The sequence below is a fragment of the Giraffa tippelskirchi genome, chromosome 12 (genome assembly GCF_054371585.1).
Source record: "Giraffa tippelskirchi isolate mGirTip1 chromosome 12, T2T-mGirTip1v1.2.pri, whole genome shotgun sequence".
Taxonomy (NCBI): Eukaryota; Metazoa; Chordata; class Mammalia; order Artiodactyla; family Giraffidae; genus Giraffa; species Giraffa tippelskirchi.
Window position 1 is genome coordinate 37979575 of NC_137286.1, and position 5882 is coordinate 37985456.

General features: G+C 44.3%; 1 protein-coding gene across 3 annotated transcripts in view; it reads right to left on the bottom strand.

The window, feature by feature from the left end:
* LOC145528333 (cytoplasmic dynein 1 intermediate chain 1-like) overlaps positions 1-5882 on the bottom strand; it is a 130382-nt gene that overhangs the window by 61845 nt on the left and 62655 nt on the right. The window lies entirely within an intron of this gene.

A 5882-nucleotide genomic window follows, 5' to 3' on the forward strand; every position in this document is an offset into this window, starting at 1 on the left:
CCCACAACAGCAAATTTAAAGATATTGCTTATGTTGCAGTGAAATAAGAATTCTCTTTTTCTCTTTTGCCTTTTGAGTCCCCTCTATTTTAACTGTTACTCTTGCCTGGAGAATCCCATGGATGGAGGAGCCTGGTAGGCTGCAGTCCATGGGGTTGCTAAGAGTTGGACACGACTGAGCGACTTCACTTTCACTTTTCACTTTCATGCATTGGAGAAGGAAATGGCAACCCACTCCAGTGTTCTTGCCTGGAGAATCCCAGGGACGGGGGAGCCTGGTGGGCTGCCGTCTATGGGGTCGCACAGAGTCGGACACGACTGAAGCGACTTAGCAGCAGCAGCAGCATCTACAGTCTGAATTGATAACTAAGTTTTCTTCTTTTCAGAAGACTAACCTATTGACTGTTTTGAAACAATGCAAAGAGGAAGAAAAATACACGATCCTTACACCTTTGTGGAAATAAATTTTTTGGAGGAAATAGAAAGATGGCTTTAATCCTGAAGCTGGCAAAGTAGAGAACACAGTAGGCTCAGGAACTGTGCCCCGGCCATGGAGAATCAAGGAGATCATATAGTTGGGGCTCACAGTCAGAGGTTGGAGATAAAGAGCAAATGTGTAAGGATCCTGTATTCTTTCTTTTTGCATTGTTTCAAAACAGTTAATAGGCTGGCTTCAGGTAGCTTGGTAACTTGAGTCTGGCAGTCTGTCCCAGTAGTTAGGTCCATTGTCTTTTGTGGAATGCACTACAGCTTTCTTTCCTTGGGCTTCCCTGGTGGCTCAGACAGTAAAGAATCTGCCTGTGGTGCGGGGGACCAGGGTTCAATCCCTTGGTCGGGAAGATCCCCTGGCGAAGGAAATGGCAACCCACTCCAGTATTCTTGCCTGGGAAATCCCATGCACAGAGGAGCCTGGCAGGCCAGCCCACGGGGTTGTAAAGAGTTGGACATGGCTGAGCGACTAAACAACAACAACCTAAATTCCAATGACATTTTTCACAGAAACAGAACAATCTTAAGATGTGTGAGGAACCACGAAGGACCCAGAATAGCCAAAGCAAACCTGAGAAAGGAGAACAAGCTGGAAGCATCTCACTTCCGGACTTCACATTACATTACTAAGCTACCATAAAGAAGTGTGGACTTGGCACAAAAACAGGCACACAGACCGGAGGCCCAGGATAGAGAACCCAGAAAAGTTCTAAGGGCATGTACTCTTGTTAATTCACAAGAATTAAGGAGCCAAGGACATACACCAGGGAAAGGAAAGTCCCGTCAATAAACGGTGCTGGGAAAACTGGGCACCACATGCCAAAGAGCAGCACTGTACTTTGGCCACACCACACACAAAAAACTGGCTATACACTGAGTTCTCCACACCAAGTCCTTCCTCACCTGGTCCTCTGAAGACAGACACTTCTCAGCAGTCAACCACACACGGGCACCTTTTCCCCACTTTTCCTCACCTTTCTTCCCCTTTTTCTTCAGCAGGACCACCTACCAGCAGGTCCTGAGGAGACCAGGCTCCTGTCTGAGTGAACAGGACCCCAGAATGTCCCAAAGCTGAAGTCCTGGTGGGTCCTGAGGGGACCCGGCTCCCATTAGCATGGACTTGACCACCCCCACCCTCGAGTTCCAGAATCCAAAGCCAGGGCAGGTTCTCAGGAGATGGGGCTCCCATCAGCTATGCTGGGAGCCAAGTCCTCAGGCAGAATGCACATCCCCAGAGCAGCTCAAGGAGACGGGCTCACACTCACTGCCAGCCAATGGGAAAGCACAGACCAAGCCATCCTCACCTTCAGCGGAGGCCCTGCCCCCTGAGGGCAGTTCTACTGCCTCCTTGAAACTGGGGAAAATCAAACTGAAACAGAACCAAACAGCCCATGACTTTTCCAAAATTGTTACAGAACAATTAACTGGAAACCATATGAAATGAAATGACTATAAACACAAACTTTAAAATGCAAAACTATCAAAATTACTGAAAAACAAAGAAAAAATCTTCATGACCTTGCCTTTGGTCTGCAGATCATGAGTTTTGAGGTTAGCCCACAAAAAGCAAGTGCATAAAAGAAAAAAATATTGTGGACTTTATAAAAGTAAATATTTGTACTCTGAAAGACCTGATTCATAAGGTCAAAAAACAAACCATGAACTGAGAGAAAAATATTTGTAAACTACATACCTAATAAAAGATATGGACTCAAAACAGATAAAGAACTCTAAAACAACCTCATAAAAAATTGGGTAAGGATGTGAACAGAAAACTGGCCAAAAAAGATATATAGATAGTAAATATCATAAGAATTAGATTAAAAAAAATCATACTATTAAGGAATAACAAGTTAAAATCATGAGATATCACACCACACCTTTTAGGACTGCTAAACTCCATATATATGACAATATCAACTGCTGGAGGGTGAGGAAAAACAAGTCTCCCTCACTGCTGCTGGCATGTACGTACAGCCACTTTATAACACAGTTGGGCAGTGTTTTTCAAAGCTAAACAATGGAATCCAACAATCATGCTTTCAGTATTGACTCAATTGCTGTGAAAATTTATCGCAAATTCAAACGAGTATGGAATTATGCAGAGCAGCATTATTCATAATAGCTAAAATCTTGAAAAAACCAGGATATCCTTCAACAGATGAATGCATAAGCAAAGTAGGGTATATCCATGTCAAGGTGAGTAGAATATGCCACCCCAAAATATGCCTCTCTGCCATAAAGATTATTCAGTCTAATGAAAAAAAAAATAGGAATCTCAGAAAACTAAGAAGTGCTTGCCCTTTTGTGAAGGACATTTACAAAAGAGAAATCTCCATATTTAAGGGCTTACCCTCTTTGCACCAGAAATAGGATAATTAAAACTCAAGGAACTTACCAGTGGAGAGGTCCTGACTTAAATCTGCAACAATCATATGCTTCTTTACTGCGTTATGCATGATAACCTGTCATAATGGGCTTCCCCCCTTCCCCAAGGTCTTTCTTTTATTTTTATCTGAAATGGTATTTGAGGTGGATGGCTTTGGACATTTCAGGAAGTGACTCAGGTTTCCTGGGTAGCTCCCGTATACACATGACATATACAAGTTATTAAACTTCTGTTTTTCTCCTGGTGGTGTCTCAAACTCTGCCATAGTGCTTTTATAAAGAAACGGGAAAATGAAGCTGGGCTCCTGAAGGCCACTCCTTCTGGTCTAAGCTGCTTCTATCAATGTCTCAGTGAAAACAAAAAGAGGAATGATTTTTCTTTTCTTTCCTCAGAACAAAGAAGATAAAGAGAACACTGAGCAGGCCTGACCCCTCCTAGATTTTACTTCACTGTTCCTAATCTGTAGTCTGTAAATAAATTTGCTTTTCTGTCCCCTAACTCTGCATGAGCTACATCCTCCACCTATTATCCTTTAACTCCATGCTACTTACATCCTGGTGCTTACCTTTACAGCAGACCACCCCTGTAGTTTTCTTTCTTTTTGCATTTCAGAAAGAAGGCCGCAGTGCAGTAAACCAGAGACAACCAGACCTAATTATCGGTCTATCTGATACCAGCTCTGACTTTTGTGGGTTTCTATTGTTGTTGCTGTTTTATCATTTTATTTGTTTATTATCTATTTTTGGCTGTGCTGGGTCTTCGTGCTGCATGGACTTTTCTCTAGTTGAGGAGAGTGGGGGCGTCTCCTCACTGCAGTGTGAGGGCTTCTCATTCAACTATTGAGCCTTTGCTCTAGAGCCTGGGAGCCAGGATTGCTGAGTCCACGTGCTGCAAATACAGAAGCCCACATGCCCTGAAGCCTGTGCTCCACAAGAGAAGCCACAGCAGTAAGAAATCCTCGAAACAAAATGAAGAGTAGCCCCCACTCGCTGCAATTAGAGAAAACCCGTGCACAGCAACAAAGATGCAGCGCAACCAAAAATACAAATAAACAAATAAAATCAACATTTTAAAAAATTAAATAGATAAACAACAGGGACTACTCTATAGCACAGGGAACTACACTCAATATTTTGTAATAACTTAGAAGGGAAAAGATTATGAACAACAACAGATATCTATACCTATATCAAGACCAGATGGAATGTAACCGATGCTGATGGTGACTGGTTCTGACTCTCAAGACTTCAATCAACTGAAGCTTGGACTCTGCCATGGGCAGAGGCCCTGCATGAACATGCCTGTAAAGTGAAAATCTTAGTCACTCACTCGTGTCTGAATCTTTGTGACTCCATGGACCACAAGGAGTATATATCTTTGTCCATGGGATTCTCCACGCAAGAATACTGGAGTGGATAGCCATGCCCTCCTCCAGGGGATCTTCCCGACCCAGGGATCAAACCCCGGTCTCCTGGATTGCAGGTGGATTCTTTACCGTCTGAGCCACAACGGAAGCCTCAACATGCCTGTTCTCATAGATTAAAGCTTCCCTAATTTTGCCTTTTGGAGAGACATTGCTCTGGAAAGCTCCCTGGCATTCTCCATACTTCTGCAAGTAATACACCTTTCCTTCCCATGAGCTTTGGCTGGGTTGTATCTTCTGGCTCAACACCACCCAGAGGCAAACCCACTTTTCTGGTAACATCTTTCCATCCAGACTCTCCCAACCAGCACTTGTGGCCCTGTTAGGGGAAGCACACTGACTAAAACTGCCCACCCTGACCAGGCACCTTAGTAACCATCTGCATGAGTGGTTTTACGACAGGAGATCCTGGTGAGGAACAGGGAACTAATAGGCCACCACCAACTGGAAGAGTTTGGGAAAGGTCAAAAGGAGACACCACATGTCCAACCACTTCCCAGAATCCTTCTCACTGGCAACCATCTTGGCTGAACAAGGTGTGCACCACCAGGAAGGACTCTGAGTCAGGATGATTGGCTAAAGACAACTCGAAAACTAATCCCATCACCATAAAACTCGAGCCTTCGAGCCACATGGCAGAGCTGTTCTCCAGGGTTCCCTTACCCTAATGCTCTCCATTCGGGTGCCCCTTCCCAATAAAACCTCTTGCTTTGTCAGCACATATCAGCACAATTCATTTCCAACTGTTAGACAAGAGCCCAGTTTCAAGCCCTAGAAGTGGTCCCCTTTCCTGCAACAGCCCCACTTAATAATTTATAGTCAGTCATCTTGCTTCCAATACATGGAAATCGTGTGAGCAAAGATATATAAGGGCCAGAAACGTGTCCCTATTTTATCTTCTGAAGCCAGTAGGTCTCAAGCAAACTCACCTCTGTAGATCCAATTTGATGCCTTGTTTTATGGAAAACACTGGCAGGGCTTTGGTGTTTTATTTATATCTCATTTCTGAGGCCATTTAATACCTACATTAAACATACAGATTACACATCAGAGCCACTTCTACTTTGAGGTTAAAAATCCTCCAAGTTTTTTCTAATACACTTATCATTCCATTCGTTGCATTTAAATCTTTGACCAAATGCTGTTTCTCTCTTGTTTCACCAGAATTTAGTTAATTACACAGTTGTTGCCTGAATAAAGCAGTACTCATCACATACAGTTCTTACAAAAACTGGCTTTTACAAGGTAGGGCACAGGTGGGCCAGGAGAGAGTTCTGGAGCACGACTACAGTCTGCTGGAGCCCAGATTCTAATTCAGGGCACTGGATGAAAACATCCACCCTGAGGACGCACGGCCCACTTGAAGTGCAAGATTAAAACGCATTGCCTGAAAACAAGCTATGAAACCTGCCAAGATGCGCCTGCGCTGGAGGTCTCTTGGCAGACTAGCGCGGGACCTAGAGCAGCCAATCCCCAATCGGTGGGGCGGGACCTTCGTGCTCCGCACCCTCCCGGGTCCTATTGGCTGGACTGGTTCGGTCGCAACGCCGATTGATGGCTCGTGCCTGACGCGGCTGTACAA